The 21,198-nt window shown below is 46.8% G+C and overlaps 1 protein-coding gene and 1 non-coding gene across 2 annotated transcripts in view; one reads left to right on the forward strand and one right to left on the reverse strand.

Annotated features, from left to right (window-relative positions):
* The window catches only part of LOC126292165 (uncharacterized), a 291,437-nt gene that overhangs the window by 13,077 nt on the left and 257,162 nt on the right, over positions 1–21,198 (forward strand). The window lies entirely within an intron of this gene.
* Positions 10,387–10,461, reverse strand: Trnas-cga (transfer RNA serine (anticodon CGA)). The gene has a single exon. It is a non-coding gene; the product is annotated as a tRNA-Ser (tRNA).

Here is a 21,198-nt window from a genome sequence, read left to right on the forward strand (position 1 = left end):
TGTGCGGAACTGAAACCATGGATTCTGCAGCGATGTCCGCAAATCCGAAAGAGTAAGAGGGATAGAGATCTCTACTGGACAGCACGTTGCAAAGCATCCCAAATATGCTCAACAATCTTCGTGTCTGGGTAGTTTTCTGGCAAGTGGAACTATTAAAACTCAGAAGAGTCTATCTGGTGACACTGTGTAGCCATTCTGGACGTGTGGGGGTGTCTCTGGAACTTCCCAAGTCCGTCGGAATGCGCAATGGATGCAGGTGACCAGACAGGATGCTTATGTACGTGTTACCTGTCAGAGTCGTACCTAGACGTATCAGGGGTCCCATATCACTCCAACTGGACACACCCTACTCCATTAAAGAGCCCCCACCAGCTTAAACAGTCCCTGCTGACATGCAGTGTAAATGGATTCAGGACGTTGTCTCCATACCTGTACACGTCGATCTACATCTACATCCATACTCCGCAAGCCTCCTGACGGTGCGCGGTGGAGGGTACCTTGAGTACCTCTTTCGGTTCTCCCTTCTATTCCAGTCTCGTATTGTTCGTGGAAAGAAGGATTGTCTGTATGCCTCTGTGTGGGCTCTAATCTCTCTTATTTTATCCTCATGGTCTCTTCGCGAGATATACGTAGGGAGGGGGGGGGGGGGGGGGAGCAATATACTGTTTGACTCCTCGGTGAAGGTATGTTCTCGAAATTCTCGAAACAAACGCCCGTACCGAGCTACTGAGCGTTTCTCCTGCAGAGTCTTCCACTGGAGTTTATCTATCATCTCCGTAACGCTTTCGCGATTACTAAATGATACTGTAACGAAGCGCGTTGCTCTCCGTTGGATCTTCTCTATCTCTTCTGTCAACCCTGTCTGGTACACCGGTGAGCAGTATTCAAGCAGTGGGTGAACAAGCTTACTGTAACCTGCTTCCTTTGTTTTCGGATTGCATTTCATTAGAATTATTCCATTGAATCTGAGTCTGGCATCTGCTTTACCGACGATCAACTTTATATGATCATTCCATTTTAAATCACTCCAAATGCGTACTCCCAGATAATTTATGGAATTAACTGCTTCCAGTTGCTGAACTGCTATTTTGTAGCTAAATGATAAGCGATCTATCTTTCTATGTATTCTACGTATTCGCAGTATCTATCCAGACCATCACACAGGAATCCCAAACTGCATCAGGATCCACTGCAAGTACTATGACAGTCAGGTGTGAGGTGAGAAAACTTGAATTTCATGGTCGAGCGGCTGCTCATAAGCAACACATCACACTGGTAAATGCCAAACGACGCGTCGCTTGGTGTAAGGAGCGTAAACATTGCACGATTGAACGGTGGAAAAACGTTGTGTGGAGTGACGAATGACGGTATACAATGTGGCGATCAGATAGCAGGGTGTGGTGTGGGTATGGTGAATGCCGGTGAAAGTGATGTGCAGCGTATGTAGTAAAATTCGGAGGCGGAGGTGTTATGGTGTGGTCGTATTTTTATGCAAGGGGGCTTGCACCCCTTGTTTTGCGTGGCACTATCACAGCACAGGGCTACTCTGACCTTTTAAGCACCTTCTTGCTTCCCACTGTTGAAGACCAATTCGTGGATAGCGATTGCATGTTTCAACACGATCGAGCACCTCTACATAACGCACAGCCTGTGGTGGAGTGGTTACACGACAATAACATCCCTGTAATGGACTGGCCTGCACAGAGTACTGATTCCTATAGAACATCTCTGGAATGTTTTGGAACGCTGACTTCGTGACAGGTCCCACCGACAGACATCGATACCTCTCCTCAGTGCAGCACTCCGTGAAGAATGGGCTACCATTTCCCAAGAAACCTGATTGAACGTATGCCTTCGAAAGTGGAAGGTGTCATCAAGGCTAAGGGTGGTCCAACACCATATTAAATTCCAGCATTATCTATGGAGGACGCCACAAACTTGTAAGTCATTTTCAGCTATGTGTCCGGATACTTTTGATCACATAGAGTACGTTCATATCACTGTCCGATGACTTTGTCACCTCCGTGTATACAAATATAACACTTACTGTGTTAAATCTGTGGCGTAAGGCTAGAACTCTAAATGAGTAGATTTCTCAGCTCGGCCAGCAATGAGATGAAATATTGAAAATCAAATTTTTGTTTCCCAATGTGGTGTGCATACTGTAAGACCCAAGGTACACACACCATCTGACTGGTCGCTCTAACGAAGTAGGCGAGGGTCAGCAATATGTCTCGTGGTCTTATCGTGGCGTGTTTATCTTGTGCCGTTAGGTCAGGCGATAGAAATGCCACTTGCACGCTTAGAGTAGCATATTGATGGTGACCAACTTTAAATAGAACTTGATTAATTTTCACACACATTTATTAAAATAGTACGAGGGTCGGTCAAAAAGTAATGCCTCCCATTTTTTTCTACTTAAAAAAATTAAGTTATGTGAAAAATTTGAATTTGGCGCCATTCCTCAAACCTTCTTCTGCAATCCACTGCAGTAGTAACTTTCTGTGTCAACAGGTGGCAGCACTGCAGAAGTTTGTATGATGGCCGACATCGATGTTCGTTTGAGACAGCGTTGTGTGATTGAATTCTTGAATGCAGAAGGTGAAACGCCCATACGCATTCAAGAAAGACTGAAGAATGTGTATGGTGTTGTGGCAGTGGATGTCAGCACTGTTAGACGATGGGTTCGTCGTTGTAAGGAAGCTGAAGGGCAAACACCGTTGACTGACGAAAAGCGGAGCGGCAGGCCGGTGAGTGCAGTGACTCCACACAACATTCAGCAAGTTGATGACATCATTCGTGGTGACCGTCGGGTGACTGCAGATGAAGTGTGTCGCATTATTTCTCTTAGTAAAGGCAGTGTGATCACGATTATTAAACAATTGGGGTACTCAAAAGTTTATGAACGGTGGGTTCCAAGAATGTTAACCGATCAGAATAAAGAGGCAAGGAAAACAATAGCCTCCCAACACTTGCAGCGCTTCCGTTTGGAGAGAGATGAGTTTCTGAAAAAAATTGTGACCGGGGACGAAACATGGGTGCATTTTTTTGAACCCGAATCAAAGAGGCAGTCAATGGAGTGGCGTCACACAAGCTCGCCGAGGAAGAAAAAATTCAAAACTGTGCGATCGGCAGAGAAAGTTATGGCAACAGTTTTCTGGGATACAGAGGGTGTGAGTCTGGTTGATTTTTTGGAGCAGGGATGCACAATAAATTCTGTTCAATACGTCACAACCCTCAAAAAACTTAAAGCACGTCTTCAGCGAGTTCGCGCAACAAAATCAATGGCAGATGTTCTTCTTTTGCATGACAATGCAAGACCACACACCAGTCGTCACACCTCTGACGAGATTGTCAAAATTGGATGGGAAGTTTTGCCTCATCCCCCATTCAGCCCTGACCTGGCACCATCAGACTTCCATCTGTTCGGGCCACTAAAAGAAGCTCATTGTGGGATTCATTTTGAAGATGAGGAGGCCGTCAAAACATCCGTGCGTCAATGGCTTAGGAAGCAGAGCTGTGATTTTTACCGTGCTGGGATACATGCCCTTGTTCAAAGATGGACCAAAACTGTAGAGATGGGCGGAGATTACATTGAAAAATGACAAAATGGTCCTCAATGTTGTGGTTTTCATCCTATGTAATTGCATTTAAATTTCCTGACAATTAAACGTAGAAAAAAAATAGGAGGCATTACTTTTTGACTGACCCTCGTAACAAGCATAAACCTTACGTAACTTGATTCTGGATGCTATTTACAACTGACAATCTGAAGTTCCTTTGGTCTTGGTACGTCAATCTTATTCTCACATCTCTCTGATACTTGTCTATACATTTCTCTTCATGGCTATGTACAGGAATATGATAATCTTACTAGGCGCAGACTGAAACTTGACTGTAGACTGGTACAGACAAATGCAGGCTGGTACAGACTAATGCAGACTTACTAATCGGAGGTCTGTACACTTGTTATAATACCTCGCGCATTCATGTATCACTGCGCGAGTGTGATCTGCGAGGAGAAAAAGGTTCTACGTTAGCAGCAATCTCATTGGCTGCGTTACATATTAATACGCGGATCAGCGGAAGCAGAATTTGGTCCGTGTCTAAGGCAGCGCCATCTCGTAGTGCGGAGACGGACGAGTGCTGTGCCTGTGCTGCTGTGCTTAGCAGAACTATGTACACAACACCCAGTGATAGCTGTTAGATAGTAAACTTGCAACCCTGCACTGGGTTAGCCGTTTCCTAGTATAGACAGACTTGGGATAATCGATTTGCTAAGTGTTGCTGGAATTTCAGTTACTTCTGGTGGCGTTATCGATGGAGAACAAATGTAACTTACCTATTTCTTTTCCTCCATACACAAGAACATTGTGAGCAGATTCTCGTAACTCTGGAACAATTGCAACAGATGACGCTGGTCTCACATCCGCAGAATTGGAAACAATTGATCTACTGCGAAGCCACAATATACAACAGGTGCTCCACTGTTCGCTTTCACTTTCCAAGCAGCAGCAGCAGGTATTAATGGCGCCTACGCGCCACGAGCAGTTTTCTGATTTCAGAGATAGCGCCAGTCCCACATTCTGAGGAATAACCTCGTCACAGCTCATTAATCAGCGTTCACACAGATCTATTTACCTCGCAGATAACGTGAATTATTATTCGTGGGAAATCGTAGATGCTGATAAGAGTCGAACCCTGGAGGAATGAGGTATGTGAGTCTGCCTCCATTCGCGGGCCGGAACGCCAGGCGTGTGGACACGCCTATTCCTTTGCGCCTTACACATTCAGGTACTTTACGTCAGCACACGGCTGGTCGACTTGTTATTGCCACAACCAGTACATTCACTCAGTGTGAAATCGAGGTACATATTCAGAGAGTCGTTGAACCCCGCTGGCTTGGTTGTATCTGTATGTATGTAGGTGAATCCAAAATTCACCAAGAGGACTATACCGGATATGCTTTCCTAAGCCCTCAGATCCAAGTCAGTAATGGCTTCAAACTATATAGGAGTACTTAAATCCTTAGGGCAGAGACAATGAAAATTTTGGAAATAGTCAAATTTGAGTCTTCAGATATATAAATTGTGTTCGATTCTCAGAACGTCATTAAAAATATTCAACACCGGATATGGACTAAAACAACCAACTGCTATGTAAGTTCTTATATCTGGAACTGCAATACGTCCGTAGCAAAGGGGAAGTTTAACATGTCGGCTTCGCCAAAAAGGTCAAACCTCTGTCGGAAAATCTCGATAAAGCTTCAAATGGCTGTAAGCAGTATCGGAGTTAACATCTGAGGTCATGAGTCCCCTTAGACTTAGCACTACTTAAACCTAACTAACCTAAGAACATCACACACATCCATGCCGAGGCAGGATTCGAACCTGCCACCGTAGCAACAGCGCGTTTCCGGACTGAAGCGCCTAGAAGCGCTAGGTCACAGCGGCCGGCCTCTTGTTAAAGATGCAAGTCAGTTTGAGTAACTTAAAAAGTGGACATGCTGACATTAAATAATTTCTCTGTCTGGTGTTTCGTTGAATTTTACGCTGATTTCCTTTTCTTCTCCGCTGTATGACTGTCTCCAGCTTTTCCTGTACGTAGAAATCTGTAATTTTGCAGGACTGTTTGGTATGTTGGGGTACCTCAACTGCAAAATATTGATATTTCCTTTCCTGTTTCTGTACTCAGCAATTCCCAGTCGACTGCTTCACAAATAATATACAACTTCTACGTTAATATGATATTCATCTAGTCACTTATGCTACAAACTTCTATCTGTTCGTTACGTTTGCGAAGACACATGTCCGACCACTACAACCAGCTTCACAAGACTGTTCCTCACAACTACTCTTCCAGCTAACAGAGCGAGATAGAGATCAACGATTACATTCATAGACCAAACGATTTAAACTACGTACATCGCAGGCAAAGACATTATTCAGATTAACTGACAAATGGTCTTCACATATTTTAAGAGAATTTAGTGGAAAAAAACTAATGTTCAGAAAAAAATACAGAACACCTTAAGCGACTAGACACTGGACGCTCATATTCACAGAGCACGTGCATTAGTATGTTCTATACAAATGATTAGCATTTCAGTCACCTCGGTTCAGTATATGTCGTATTGCCTAATATTACAGGATCGCCCGTGGGCCCTGGTACTTTTTGCATGCGTGATGGCATCGACGCGTATAAGACGCGAATGGGGCCCTTTGGTATAGCCATTCATGCTGCGTTCACCTGGTTCCAAAGTTCATCTGCAGTGGCTGGCATTGGGTCACAGCACTGCACCCGTCGTTCCACCATATCGCACAGATTTTCGAATGGTAACAGGTCTGGTGATCTGGCGGGCCAGGGCAAAAGGCATGTGTTCGCGCAGCAGCATGTGGTCGTGCATTGTCTTGCTGGAATATGGCGTCTGGGCAGTTGTGGAGAAAGGGTACGGTTGCGGGTCGCAGGATTTCATTCAGGTAAGTCACACTGGTCACAGTGCCCTGGACAGACACCAACTGTGATTTGTGGTTGTACGCAGTCGCTTCCCACACCACAAGCCTTTGAAATGGCGCTGTATGTGTTGTACGAATGCAGTCACTGTGATGCCGTTCCCTCTGTCTGCGGCGAACCAGAGTGCAGCCATCATTTTTAAACAAACCTGGATTCGTCCGAAAACAGAGTCTGATGCCATTCTTGTCCGCAGTGACGCCATTCCACACGCCATGGCCGTCTAGCACGTTTACACACATTCGCCAAAGGTAGGCGCACGTAACGCATGCCGTAATAAACGGCGAAGGACTGTCACCTCTGATAGTGTACGATGTGTTCCATTGTTCCACTGTTGCGCCAGAGCCGAGGAGATCTGTCCTGCAATGCCATTTGGATGGAGTGTCGAACTTTTCGGAGGGATGATCTGCATGGTGCGACCTCACCCATCTCGTCGTGTTGTACGGCCTTCCGTGAACCGTTCTGCACACACCCGTTGCGCTGCCGAAACACTTCGTTCCATACGAGCACCAATTTCCTGGATGGATGCATCACATTCTCTCACGTCAATAATTCGCCCTCTTTGAAACTCAGTGAATTGATGGTACGGTTCGTGCATACGCCTGCGAGGCATCGTTATCATCTGCTCAAGTCACACTGAGCCATTACCTTCGATTTATAGGGACAGTGAGAGCCGCAGGAACATTTTACCGGTAGGTGGTGTTGCGCCGCGATATCGATGTTGACCATCAACCCGCGGCACACATGGTTCAGATGCTAAACGTCCGTGTAGAATGATGGGGACAGCTGAAAATGTGTGCCCCGACCGGGGGTCGGACCGGGATCTCCTGCTTACATGGCAGACGCTCTATCCATCTGAGCCACCGAGGACACAGACTGCAGTGAATTATCCCTTGCACGCTTCCCGTGAGACCCACATTCCCAACTGTCCACAATCTACATACGTAATGTTCCTAATACATACTTTGCCCATCCACTCGTTACTTGCGCCCACTTTAATTGACGATTCCCGTACCTATTAGGAACATTACGTATGTAGATTGTGGATAGTTGGGAATGTGGATCTCACGGGAAGCGTGCAAGAGATAAGTCCCTGAAGTCCGGCTATTCATCTCTGTTCTCGGTGGCTCAGATGCATAGAGCGTCTGTCCTGTAAGTAGGAGATCCCGCGTTCGAGTCCCGGTCGGAACACAAATTTTCAGCTGTCCCCATCAAGGTATGTCAACAACACCTGTCGGCAGCTTGAGGGTTTCAATTAATTGTCATTTATTCTAGAGAAGCTGCATCAGTGGTTCAAAAATTGGTTCAAATGGCTCTGAGCACTATGGGACTTAACTGCTGTGATCATCAGTACCCTAGAACTTAGAACTACTTAAACCTAACTAACCTAAGGACATCACACACATCCATGCCCGAGGCAGGATTCGAACCTGCGACCGTATCTGTCATGCGGCTCCAGACTGTAGCGCCTAGAACCGCATGGCCACTCCGGCCGGCTGGTCATCAATGGTATCTGTTCTTTCGAGAACAGTTACTATCTTCATATATTTGTATAGAACATACTATCGTACATGTCCTACGAGTATGAACGTCCTATATCTAATCGTTGAAAGTGTTCTGTATTTTATGAACATGAGTGATTTCTCTGAGAAAATAGGCAAATATCTATTTCTCAGGTCAGTCTGGAACCACGCAACCACTACGGTCGGAGGTTGGAATCCTGCCTCGGGCATGGGTGTGTGTGATGTCCTTAAAGTAGTTAGGTTTAAGTAGTTCTAAGTTCTAGGGCACTGACGACCTCAGATGTTAAGTCCCATAGTGCTCAGAGCCCTTTGAACCATTTTTATATCTACACTCCTGGAAATTGAAATAAGAACACCGTGAATTCATTGTCCCATGAAGGGGAACTTTATTGACACATTCCTGGGGTCAGATACATCACATGATCACACTGACAGATCCACAGGCACATAGACACAGGCAACCGAGCATGCACAATGTCGGCACTAGTACAGTGTATATCCACCTTTCGCAGCAATGCAGGCTGCTATTCTCCCATGGAGACGATCGTAGAGATGCTGATTGTAGTCCTGTGGAATGGCTTGCCATGCCATATCCACCTGGCGCCTCAGTTGGACCAGCGTTCGTGCTGGACGTGCAGACCGCGTGAGACGACGCTTCATCCAGTCCCAAACATGCTCAATGGGGGACAGATCCGGAGATCTTGCTGGCCAGGGTAGTTGACTTACACCTTCTAGAGCACGTTGGGTGGCACGGGATACATGCGGACGTGCATTGTCCTGTTGGAACAGCAAGTTCCCTTGCCGGCCTAGGAATGGTAGAACGATGGGTTCGATGACGGTTTGGATGTACCGTGCACTATTCAGTGTCCCCTCGACGATCACCAGAGATGTACGGCCAGTGTAGAAGATCGCTCCCCACACCATGATGCCGGGTGTTGGCCCTGTGTGCCTCGGTCGTTTGCAGTCCTGATTGTGGCGCTCACCTGCACGGCGCCAAACACGCATACGACCATCATTGGCACCAAGGCAGAAGCAACTCTCATCGCTGAAGACGACACGTCTCCATTCGTCCCTCCATTCACGCCTGTCGCGACACCACTGGTGGCGGGCTGCACGATGTTGGGGCGTGAGCGGAAGACGGCCTAACGGTGTGCGGGACCGTAGCCTAGCTTCATGAAGACGGTTGAGAATGGTCCTCGCCGATACCCCAGGAGCAACAGTGTCCCTAATTTGCTGGGAAGTGGCGGTGCGGTCCCCTACGGCACTGCGTAGGATCCTACGGTCTTGGCGTGCATCCGTGCGTCGCTGCGGTCCGGTCCCAGGTCGACGGGCACGTGCACCTTCCGCCGACCACTGGAGACAACATCGATGTACTGTGGAGACCTCACGCCCTACGTGTTGAGCAATTCGGCGGTACGTCCACCCGGCCTCCCGCATGCCCACTATACGCCCTCGCTCAAAGTCCGTCAACTGCACATACGGTTCACGTCCACGCTGTCGCGGCATGCTACCAGTGTTAAAGACTGCGATGGAGCTCCGTATGCCACGGCAAACTGGCTGACACTGCCGGCGGCGGTGCACAAATGCTGCGCAGCTAGCGCCATTCGACGGCCAACACCGCGGTTCCTGGTCTATCCGCTGCGCCGTGCGTGTGATCATTGCTTGTACAGCCCTCTCGCAGTGTCCGGAGCAAGTATGGTGGGTCTGACACACCGGTGTCATTGTGTTCTTTTTTCCATTTCCAGGAGTGTATTATTCAGGAACTTACCAATTACAATTTGCGATTCAGAGTAACAGCGATAAATTTGAGCAGATATCTGTACCCGCCAGACTATATGCTACGCTGTATTTATTTATCTTTTGGTTCTCAAATCCAGTTTTCGATATGAGTTGTTAGCACCTGTTCTGCCACCCTATTCGTGGTCTACATTCAGCTTGCTGTCTTGGGACGCGTTTGTTGATGGTTCAGCAGATTATGTTATGAATGAGCCTCTCCAGAAGCTTGAACGTGACACTATAGAGAGCAACAGGGACATAGTTTTCAACTTGGTTGGATTTTTGTTTGGCTTTAGCATGGTTCAAATGACTCTGAGCACTATGCGACTTATGAGGTCATCAGTCGCCAAGAACTTAGAACTAATTAAACCGAACTAACCTAAGGACATCACACACATCAATGTCTGAGGCAGGATTCGAACCTGCGACCGTAGTGGTCGCTCGGCTCCAGACTGTAGCGCCTAGAACCGCACGGCCACTCAGGCCGGCGGCTTTAGTATAGGAGCCGACAGTCACATTGAAGGGTGCTCGCAGATGACCTGTGTCTAAGATGAAACTTCCTGGGAGATTAAAACTGTGCCCCGGACCGAGACTCGAACTCGGGACCTTTGCCTTTCGCGGGCAAGTGCTCTACCAACTGAGCTACCCAAGCACGACTCACGCCCCGTCCTCACAGCTTCACTTCTGCCTCGTCTCCTACCTTCCAGACTTTACAGAAGCTCTCCTGCGGACTGTGCAGAACTAGCACTCCTGAAAGAAAGGATATTGCGGAGAAATATCTTAGTCACAGCCTGAGGGATGTTTCCAGAATGCGATTTTCACTTTGCAGCGGAGTGTGCGCTGATATGAAACTTCTGTAAAGTTTGGAAGGTACGAGGCGAGGTACGGGCCGAAGTAAAATTGTGAGAACGGGGCGAGAGTCGTGCTTGGGTAGCTCAGATGGTAGAGCACTTGCCCGCGAAAGGCAAAGGTCCTGAGTTCGAGTGTCGGTCCGGCACACAGTTTTAATCTGCCAGGAAGCTTCATATCAGCGCACACTCCGCTGCAGAGTGAAAATCTCATTCTGTCTCTAGGATGTTTCAAATGAAGGGGTTCAGTCGTTTGACAATAGCAGGGCTTCAGTGCAAGAGAAATCAGTGTAAATACACAGTCCAGTCACGTTAATGTGGGCACCTGTCAGAAGCGTGAATAACCCTCTTTTGCAGCATGGATTGCTAGCGAGTGCAGGAAGAGAGTCAGAGAGGTTCTGGAAGGTACAGACAGGGGGGTGGACCCGTGCTGACTTCTGCCCCGTGATCGGTTGAGGATCCATGGGGGGAATAGCCTGGTCTAGATGGTCCCCTAGACTCGATTGGCTTTAAATCCGAGGACTGTCGTCGTCAGGGGAGTACAGTAAACTCAAGCCGGTGCTTTTCGAACCACGGACGTACGCTGTGAACTTTGACACACGTCATGTTGTCCTGCTGGTGGATGCTATCCTGCCGAGGGAAAACACACAGCATTTAGGAGTGGACATGGTCCTCAAGCATAGATGCGTACTTTTGTTGATCCATTAATCCAGGGAATGCCACGAAAACATCCGCCAGATCATAATGCTCCCTCCCCCTGCCTGGATCCAACAGCGATTACTGCAGGGCTGTACACGCTAAAGGCCACCTTTCCGATTGACTATGAAAAGGCCACGTATCGCCACTACGAGAACGTGCTGTCACTGTATGGTGTGCAATGTTCAGGCTTGGTTGGTCATAAACAGCAGTCGTCATGTGTGCACCAGCCAGGTGTCTGCTGCCGAGGTCCATACGAAGCAATGTTCGCTGAACGGTCAATGGGGAGACACAGTTGGTAGCCCTCTGGTACATCTGTGCGGTCAATTGTGAGACAGTTGCACGTGTATTTGTCCGGCCGGCCGGGGTGGCCGAGCGGTTCTAGGCGCTACAGTCTGGAACCGCTCTGCTGCTACAGTCTCGAGTGCTGCCTCGGGCATGGGAGTGTGTGATGTCCTTAGGTTGGTTAGGTTTAAGTAGTTCTACGTTCTAGTGGACTGATGACCTCAAAGTTCCATAGAGCTCAGAGTCATTCTATTTGCCCGTACAAATCTCCGCAGCCGTCCATCACATCTGTCATATATAGCCCATGCTGCACTACAGTTGCCTCCTCATCGTTTTCGTACAAGGCCATACTGCCGTCCACGTCAAATTTTAACCACAGCGGCACGCGAACAGTTTACATCGTTCGCTGTTTTGGAAATTCTTCGTACCTTGGCCTGAAAGCCAGTTATCATGCCCTTTCGCATATCTCTCCGTTCTCACATTACGACAATGACTTCCTACGTTAGATCCACAGCGCAACGGCGCTCAGGATGATGCGGTGTTACTTGATTTCAGTAGGGTATTTGACACCGAGTCGAAACAAGGCTCCGGGAGTAGACAACATTCCATTGGGATTACTGACAGCCTTCGGAGAGCCAGTCCTGACAAAACTCTACCATCTGGTAGCAAGGATGTACGAGACAGGTGAAATAACCTCAGACTTCAAGAAGTATATAATAATTCCAATCCCAAAGAAAGCAGGTGTTGATAGATGTGAAAATTACCGAACTATCAGTTTAATAAGTCACGGATGCAAAATACTAACGCGAATTCTTTACAGACGAATGGAAAAACTAGTAGAAGCAGTTCTCGCAAAATATCAGTTTGGATTCCGCAGAAATGTTGGAACACGTGAGGCAATACAGAACCTACGACTTTTCTTAGAAAATAGATTAAGGAAAGGCAAAGCTACGTTTCTAGCATTTGTAGACCTAGAGAAAGCTTTTGACAATGTTGACTGGAATACTCTCTTTCAAATTCTAAAGATGGCAGGGGTAAAATACAGGGAGCGAAAGGCTATTTACAATTTGTACAGAAACCAGATGGCAGTTATAAGAGTCGAGGGGCAGAGGTTGGGAAGGGAGTTGTAGCCTGTCTCCGATGTTATTCAATCTGTATACTGAGCAAGCAGTAAACGAAACAAAAGAAAAATTCGGAGTAGGTGTGCAAAACAGTTAAGTTGGAAAAAACGAAGACCATTTTTGTCTTCCATTATGTATGTTGCAGTTGTTCTCGTATTGTTATCATTACATTGTTTCTACTTTATTGTCACCCTTTTTGTGGCAAAACAAACGTGGTATTGCAAAATTTGCGTTTGTAGCTTTAATTTTCGACACCACTGTGTATCGATATTTTCTCTCTTCGCGTCACCAGTGTTTCTGTCTTAGACCTTGAACAGGTGATCATACAAATGCCTATCGAGGTAACACACCAGTCGTTTTGCATGCGAAATGCTCGTGCCACTGTTTTTGGGATGAGCGATTTGTATTCTAAGCATGATGTACTGAGCCTTCGAGGTTACGCGGTTGCCTTGTGTTATGGCAATAAAGCGAAAACGAATGGCGGCAGTTGCGTTAGCGTCGGCAGTTGTCGCGCACGCAGCGGTGTGACAGCAGCGAGCGAAACAGAGGCCACGCCCTAACTCGTTCTCTGCTCTGCCTGCCTGATGTTGTGGTTCCTCCCTCGTAAACAAGTCGTCTTCAGCCACGACGTCTGTACTATCGAGAATCCGATATATCGATATTTAAAGAAAACATTACTGTCGGCCGTCGATACATCTAGAAAGTGTATCGATCTACCGGTCTGTAAAAATATCTCATGTACATTGTATAGCTGTATATTTAACTGTTGATTTACACTGAGGAGCCAAAGAAACTAGTAGACCTGGCTAATATCGTGCAGCGCCCCTCGAACACGCAGAAGTGCCGCTACACGACGTGGAATGGACTCAGTAACGTCTGAAGTAGTGCTGGAGGCAACTGACACCATGAACCCTGCAGGGTTGTCCATAAATCCGTAACAGTACGAGGCGGTGGAGATATCTTCTGAAGATCACGTTGCAAGGCATCTCTGATTTGCTCAATAATGTTCATGTCTGGGGAGTCTGGTGGGCAACGGAAGTGTTTAAACTCGGAAGAGTGTTCCTGGAGCCACGGTGTAGCAATTCTGGACGTGTCAGGTGTCGCATTGCCTTCTGGAAAGCCCAAGTCCATCGGGTTGCATAGTGGACATGAATGGATGTACGTGATCAGAGAGGATGCTTACATACGTTGAAAGGTGGCTACACTGAGTCAGAGCGCCAGAGATTGCGCCAAAGAGCATTATTCAGCCGCCTCCACTGGCAGTGCTTGTTGAGAAGTTGCTGTGGGCAGTGGTAGTTCTGAGGTAGGCGTGATCTGTGCTTGTTGAGATGTCAATAGAGTACTAGTTGTTCTGTTGGGCAAGACACCATATGTTATTGGATTGGGGATGTTGTAATGATCAGAGTGTATTTTTCATCAATATATATGAAGGTAAAGAAAATTTTTTATTTCAAATGTCTTATGCCTTTGGTCACAGGTTCAGTCAACAAAGCATCCGGCTCGTGTTCTTGTATTAGACTGTAATTCTGGTTTCTGTATGCAATTATAGTATTTCTGTTTTTTTTAATTACTTCAGTTAAAGGGTGTTTAAAAAATCTCGTCTTATTGAGAAAGAACCGTGCCAGATGTGTACGTTGAATCACACTTCCACACACAGAACAGTTACACTTATGCTTTCTTGTTTCGCAGCTTTTATAGTTGCTGGGGGCTTAATTAATTAATTGTGTTAACGGAAATTTCCTTTCATTCCTTGTTGTTATTCTCTGCAGTGAGATTGGGTACAAATATTATTCAGGGCCAACCGGTTACGAGACTGCGTAACCGCACAAACAGCGACAAAAATTAAAATTATTAGCATTCTATATTAATTAAGCCCCCATGCAACGTGTCTCCTGTTAAAGTCGTATCTAGACGTATCAGGGGTCCCATATAACTCCAACTGCACACGCCCCACACCATTGCAGAGCTTCCACCAGCTTGAACAGTCCCCTGATGACATGCAGGGTCAATGGATTCATGAGATTCTCTCCACACCCGTACACGTCCATCCGATCGATATAATGTGGAACGAGACTCGTCCGACCAGACAACGTGTTTCAGTCATCAACAGTGCAATGTCGGTGTTGACGGGCCCAGGCGAGGTGTAAAGCTGTGTGTCGTACACTCATCAAGGGCACACGAGTGGCCTTCAGCTTCGAAAGCCCATACCCATTATGAAACTTCCTGACTGATTAAAACTGTGTGCTGGACCGAGACTCGAACTCGGCTCCTTTGCCTTTAGCGGGCAAGTAATCTACCAAATGAGCTACCGAAGGACGACTCACGCCCCGTCCTCACAGCTTTACTTCTGCCAGTACCTCGTCTCCTACCTTCCAAACTTCACAGAAGCTCTTCTGCAAACCTTACAGAACTAGCACTCCCATAAGAACGGATACTGCGGAGTCGTGGCTTAGCCTAGGGGATGTTTCCGGAGTGAGATTTTCACTCTGCAGCGTAGTGTGCGCTGATATGAAACTTCCTGACACATTAAAACTGTGTGCCCGACCGAGACTCGAACGCGTGACCTTTGGTAGGAGACGAGGTACTGGCAGAATTGAAGCTGTGAGGAGGGGTCGTGAGTCGTGCTTGGGTAGCTCAGGTGGTAGAACACTTGCGCGCTAAAGGCAAAGGTCCGGCACACAGTTTAAATCTGCCAGGAAGTTTCATATCAGCGCACACTCCGCTACAGAGTGAAAATCTCATTTTGCATACCCATTATGTTTCGCTGAATGCCTGGCACGCTGACACCTATTGATGGCCCAGCATTGAAATCTGCCGCAATTTACGGAAGTGTTTCACTTTTGTCTCGTTGAACGATTCTCTTCAGTCTTTTTTGGTCCCGGTGGTCCAGTATCCGTTTCCGGCCGCAGCGATGTCCGAGATCTGATGTTTTACCGGATTCCTGATATTCGCGGTACACTGGTGAAATGGTCGTACGGGGAAATCCCCTTTTCACCGCTACCTCGAAGATGCTGTCTCCCATCTCTCGTGCGCCGACTAGAACACCTACTGTGGCAGCAGTTCAAAAATGGTTCAAATGGCTCTGAGCACTGTGGGACAACATCTGTGGTCATCAGTCCCCTAGAACTTAGAACTACTTAAACCTAACTAACCTAAGGACATCACACATCCATGCCCGAGGCAGGATTCGAACCTGCGACCGTAGCGGTCACGGGGTTCCAGACCTAAGCGCCTAGAACCGTACGGCCACACCGGCCGGCTAATGGCAGCAGTAACCGAACTAACAACTGTTCCAGATACATGTTGTCTTATATAGTCTTTTCCGACTGCAGTGCCGTATTTTGCCTATTTACATATCTCTGTATTTGAATATGCATGCCAATAGCAATTTCTTTGGTGCTTCAGTGTATACAGAAAAAAGAATGGTTGCAAAGTTACGTACTCATCCAAATTTTATCTTCAACAGAATTTACTCACTTCTTTTAATTCCTGTGTGTATTCGAAAATTAGTGTTTCTACAGATTACTCATTACCAAAATTAGGTGCGGTGGATAGTTATTTTCTAATATTTAATTTTATCCGATGTAGCTTGTGACACTCCTTATGAATATACAAGATGTCGCAGCTATCTTGTCCAACCAAAATATCTCTGGAACAATAACAGCTATTGGAAAACGACTTTCACCGGTATCAATGTAGGGCTGGGGCCCATGAATGTACATATTTGGAAACATTCTAAAACGAAAGCAAATGTGTTTTTTTAACACAAACTTATGTTTTTTTTTAAATGGACCTCCTATATTTTTGCTTCAGCAATCCATAGCATGACAAAGCACATACACAATGGCGTTGATTGCATCGCAATATTCCCATTACATCTCTAGATATTGAGACGCGAAGTTGACGCTTGAAACACCCGACATGCGCTGCTAGCGCACGTCCTGAGGCTCAGGCGTGAACCCCATGCTGCCCGTAATCGCAGCAGACTCTATTATTCGTTTCGGACCTCTTGATAAGTATGGAAGTGTGATTACGCATGTCAATCACATCGTGATTACGGGCAGCATGGGGTTCACGCCTGAGCCTCAGGACGTGCGCTAGCAGCGCATGTCGGGTGTTTCAAACGTCTACTTCGCGTCTCAATATCTCGGGATGTAAAGGGAATATTGCGATGCAATCAACGCCATTGTGTATGTGCTTTGTCATGCTATGGATTGCTGAAGAAAAAATATAGGAGGTCCATTTAAAAAAAAACATAAGTTTGTGTTAAAAAAACACATTTGCTTTCGTTTTAGAATGTTTCCAAATATGTACATTCATGGGCCCCAGCCCTACATTGATACCGGTGAAAGTCGTTTTCCAACAACTGTTATTGTTCCAGAGATATTTTGGGTGGACAAGATAGCTGGGACACCCTGTATATAAAAGCGAGATGTTTTTCCAAATTCTTTACTATTCTTCGTGCTGGTATTTCTGTAATGGTGGAACCGTTACTCATGCCCTGTCTCCCCATCCCGAAACCACTTTGCTTGGTAATCCGGTATTTTCTTCATTAAATGACAGAGCGGAACTGTGTCGAATCGCTTTCAACGGACCTCGCACTGCTACAAGTTTCCTTCTCCATTGTCTTCTGTCCGCTGCTGTGATCCACCATCCGTCCACAGCTGACTGTCGCACCTCTTCATGGGGGCCAATTGTCCACGTCTTCCTTGGCCTTCCCAGCAGTCTCCTGCCTGTGGCAATGAAACCCTGGAGCTTGCACGGCCACCAGTTGAGTCACTCGTCCAGCGCATTACAGTCGCTTGCCGTACTGGAATCTCGGTACAGTTCGTCTAGCTCATGGCTGTGTCTGATCCTCCATTCACCTATCTTGGAGTCCGACTTTGTATCAAAGATCTTCCGCGGCAGTTTCGTCCTAGATAAGTGAAATTTATGAATAGCTTTGATTTCGGATACTCCACGTCTCACTACAGTATCTTCATATGCCCGAATACTGAAGCACCTCAGGAGACCCTTGAACCGAAACCCTAGTGTTGGACTTTAAAACATTCAGTTTCCTGCCAATAAACTGACGCTGATCTCTACTTCATATGCGGAGTTCTCCGCGAAAAGTGCTCCCAGGAATTTAAATTCGCGTGTTGTCTTGTAGGACGATTCTCTCACCCGCAGTTAATGTAGTGGTTCAGTCTCCTGACCTTGCTGACAACTGGTAACGTACTCCGTCTTCACGTCGATTACGGGTGGGCCCAAGTTTCTGGCGGCCATCTCCAGTATCCTTGTCGTTCTTCTCCAGTACTCCGCATAGTCTACCCTTGTGATAGTCTTCCCGTCTACTTGGAGCCCTTCTTCTCTAAAAGTCTCAGGTATGTTCTTTCCAAGGGCGAAATTGTACAAGACAGTAGATAAACCATCTCCTTGCCTGAGACCAGTCACTATATCGGAGTCATCTGGTTATCAGTTTTCCATCTCCGCCGCGCGGGATTAGCCGAGCGGTCTGAGGGACTCTCGTAGTACTCTACGAGGACAACAAAATGTGTAAACAGTAACGCGCTACTCCTTATACGTTTTGTTGTCCTAATAGAGTACTACGAGTGTTCGAACTTTCCAGTAAATCTGCGTTCCAAATGTCGTGGCCTCCCCTTGTCACTACGTGTTGTCGTCCCCTCCCCCCCCCCCCCTCTTTCAGTCCAACTGTTGGAAGTCCGGTGCGCCCGGCCACACGGCGGCTCACGATACAGAGCTGCCTAGCGAGCGCCGCTTCCGGCGAGAAATGCGGGCATCCGGAATCGAAGGCGCGACCGCCGTGAGCCCCGCGGCTTTTTCCGCAGCGCCGACTGGTTTTACCGCATTGCGGCTGGAAACGCTGCGGTGACCTACTGGAACACATGCCGTGATCGCAGGGACGAAACGGACACCGCAGCGGCAAGTGGAGAACTTATTCTGGGAGGGGACGACACATCGCGTCTGTTGTCGTTGTTGTGGTCTTCAGTCCTGAGACTGGTTTGAAGCAGCTCTTCATGCTACTCTATCCAGTGCAGGCCTCTTCACCTCCCAGTATCTACTGCAGCCTACACCCTTCTGAATCGCTTACTGTACTCATCTCTTGGTCTCCCTCACGATTTTTACCCTCCACCCTGCCCTCCAGTACTAAATTTGTGATCCCCTGATGCGTCAGAACATGTCCTACAATCCGATCCCTTCTTCTAGTCAAGTTGTGCCGCAAACTCCTCTTCTCCGCAATTCTATTCAATACCTACTCATTAGTTATGTGATCTACCCACCTAATCTTCAGCATTCTTCTGTAGCACCAAATTTCAGAAGCTTCTATTCTCTTCTTGTCCAAACTATTTATCGTCCATGTTTCACTTCCATACATGGCTACACTCCGTGTAAATACATTCAGAAGCGACGTCCTGACACTTAAATCTATACTCGGTGTTAACAAATTTCTTTTCTTCAGAAACGCTTTCCTTGTCATTGCCAGTCTACATTTTATACCCTCTCTACTTCGACCAACATCAGTTATTTTGCTCCCTAAATAGCAAAATTCCTTTACTACTTTAAGTGTCTCATTTCCTAATCTAATACCCGCAGCATCACCCGACTTAATTCGACTACATTCCATTATCTTCGTTTTGCTTTTGTTGATGTTCATCTTATACCCTTCTTTCAAGACCCTGTCCATTCCGTTCAACTGCTCTTCCAAGTCCTTTGCTGTCTCTAACAGAATTTCAATGTCATCGGCGAACCTCTAAGTTTTTATTTCTTCCTTATGGATTTTAATACCTACTCGGAACTTTTCTTTCATTTCCTTTACTGCTTGCTCAATATACAGATTGAATAGCATCGGGGAGAGGCTACAACCCTGTCTCACTCCCTTCCCAACCAGTGCTTCCTTTCCATGCCTCTCTGTACATATTGTAAATAGCCTTCCGCTCCCAGTATTGTACCCCTGCCACTTTCAGAATTTGAAAGAGAGTATTCCAGTCAGCATTGTCAAAAGCTTTCTCTAAGTTTACAAATGCCGGCCTCAGCGATCTGAAAGTCCCGCTGCGCTGTGTCTCGTACCACCTGATTTCACCAGAACAAGAAACTAAAACAGTGCTCAACGAACTCGTACAACATACGACAAAGTCTCGAATAAAGCAGGCATCAGGGAAGTACAGAATATCCCTTAATTCCGGTTATCGTCAGTTGATTTCGGTCTATAATGAACATTTGCAAACCTTCATAAAACTGATGAAGCCTTTTACACTAAGTGATCAAAAGTATCCGGATACCTGGCTCAAAATTGCTTACAAGTTTGTGGCGCCCTCCATCGGTAATGGTGGAATTCAGTATGGTGTTGGCCCACCCTTAGCTTTGATAACAGATTCAACTCTCCCAGGCATACGTTCAATCAGGTGCTGGAAGGTTTCTTGGGGATGGCAGCCCATTCTTCACGGAGTGCTTGACTGAGGAGGGGTATCGATGTCGGTAGGTGAGGCCTGGCACAAAGTCGCCGTTCCAAAACATTCCAGCGGTGTTCTATAGGAATCAGGACTCTGTGCAGCCGAGTCCATTACAGGGATGTTATTGTCGTGTAACCATTCCAACACAGGCCGTGAGCTATGAACAGGTGCTCGATCGTGTTGAAACATGCAATCGCTATCCCCGAATTGCTCTACAACAGTGAGAAGCGAGAAGGTGCTTAAAACATCAATGCAGGCCTGTGCTGAGATATTTCCACGTGAAACAACAAGGGGTGCAAGCCACTCCATGAAAAACACGACCTCACCATAACTCAACCTCCTCCGAATTTTGCTGTTGGCACTACACACGCTGGCACTCGCCATAACCACACCCTGGTATCTGATCGCCACATTGTGTACCGTGATTCGTCACTCCACACAACGTTTTTCCACCTTTCAATCGTGCAATGTTTACGCTCCTTACACCAAGCGAGGCGTCGTTTGGCATTTACCAGTGTGATATGTGGCTTATGAGCAGCCGCTCGACCATGAAATTCAAGTTTTCTCACCTCACACCTGACTGTCATAGTACTTGCAGGGGATCCTGATACAGACTGGAATTCCTGTGTGATAATCTGGATAGATGTCTGCCTATTACACATTACGATCCTCTTCAACTGTCTGCGGTCTCTGTCAGTCGACAGACGAGGTCGGTGTTGTGTGTACTGTAAGATCTTCCGTACACACACCATCAGATTATTTGACTTGTTGCTCTAACGAAGTAGGCGAGCGTCAGCAATATGACTCATGGTCTTATCGTGGCGTGTTTTACCTTCTGCCGTTAGGTCAGACGATAGAAATGCCATTTGCACGCTTAGAGTAGCAGATTGAGGGTGACCAACTTTAAACACAACTTGATTAATTTTCACACACATTTATTAAAAGAATAAAAATCATAGATATTACGTAACTTGATTCTGGATGCTAT

Source organism: Schistocerca gregaria, chromosome 9, assembly GCF_023897955.1.
Source record: "Schistocerca gregaria isolate iqSchGreg1 chromosome 9, iqSchGreg1.2, whole genome shotgun sequence".
Classification (NCBI taxonomy): Eukaryota; Metazoa; Arthropoda; class Insecta; order Orthoptera; family Acrididae; genus Schistocerca; species Schistocerca gregaria.